The sequence below is a fragment of the Apium graveolens genome, chromosome 11 (assembly GCF_009905375.1).
Source record: "Apium graveolens cultivar Ventura chromosome 11, ASM990537v1, whole genome shotgun sequence".
In the NCBI taxonomy this organism is placed as follows: Eukaryota; Viridiplantae; Streptophyta; class Magnoliopsida; order Apiales; family Apiaceae; genus Apium; species Apium graveolens.
In genome coordinates this window covers 46,121,340-46,122,524 of record NC_133657.1, presented here as the reverse complement: position 1 = coordinate 46,122,524, position 1,185 = coordinate 46,121,340, and the positions used below count along the sequence as shown (strand labels likewise).

Sequence of the window (1,185 nt, the reverse complement as noted above, 5' to 3'; positions counted from 1 at the left end):
CATAGTTGGTTACAGAATCGACCTTCATAGTCAGCGCCGAGAGCTGCACTGTAATAGCTGTAGTTGCATCAACTTCCAGAATACCTGCTACCTTCCCAGACATCATCCTTTGAGTCAGATTTTGATAGTCGTTTAGTTTCAATGAGCTTATAGGCCTCGGTATAGCTTTTATCTAACAAGATGCCTCCAGAAGCTGCATCGAGCATGGGTCGAGATTGGACCCCCAAACCATTATAGAAACTACTGATCACCATCCATTCAGGCATACCATGATGTGGACACTTTCTCAACATCTCCTTGTAGCGCTCTCAAGCCTCGCACATAGATTCTCCTGGCTGCTGCACAAATTGAGTAAGAGCACTCCTCATAGCTGCAGTTTTGGCCATTGGGTAGAACTTCACCAGAAACTTTAGAGCAAGATCTTGCCAAGTAGTGATGGACCCAGCTGGTAAAGAATGTAACCACTCCTTAGCTTTGTCCCTCAGAGAGAATGGAAAAGCCTCAGCTTGATAGCCTCATCAGTAACACCATTATATTTGAAAGTACCACAGATCTCGACAAAATTCCTGATATGCATGTTGGGATCTTCAGTTATAGCCCCTCCAAAAGAAACAGAATTCTATACCATCTGAATAGTGCTCAAATTGATTTCAAAAGTATTGGCCTCAACAGCCGGATGAATGATGCTTGACTGAATATCATCAATTTTAGGTCGAGAAAAGTCCATAAGAGCTTGATCAGCTTGAGCTAGACGATCACCCATTGTTTTAGGTTCTTTCTTTTCACTCTCTTTATCCGAATCTGCAAAAACTATCTTCTCCGGAAAGTCAAGAGCTTTATCTGTTTCCTCGGCTTTATCCAGATTTCTCTTGCGAGTGTGAGAACGTGTTTGCATAAACACTCGCTAGAGTACCTGGAACACAACCGCAAGCAGCAAGTAACAAGTCTTAATCAATGAATCCTAATGACCACTGATGGTAAGTACATAAACTAAAAACATTAACACCGAGTCCCCGACAGCGGTGCCAAAAACTTGTTAGGAAAAAAGCATGCGCTAAATAATTCATACAAGTATACGCATTCGCAAGTAATATAGAATGATTTCTAGTTCGTTCTTAACTTAATTACTACTTCATTTAATAGTTGTTGTTATTAAACTTAGCATGTAATGGTGATGATATTAAT

General features: G+C 40.7%; 1 non-coding gene across 1 annotated transcript; it reads left to right on the top strand.

Annotated features, from left to right (window-relative positions):
• Positions 1-264: 264 nt before the first annotated feature.
• LOC141699029 (small nucleolar RNA R71) lies at positions 265-371 on the top strand. The gene has a single exon (XR_012565520.1). It is a non-coding gene; the product is annotated as a small nucleolar RNA R71 (small nucleolar RNA).
• The last annotated feature ends 814 nt before the right edge of the window (positions 372-1,185 follow it).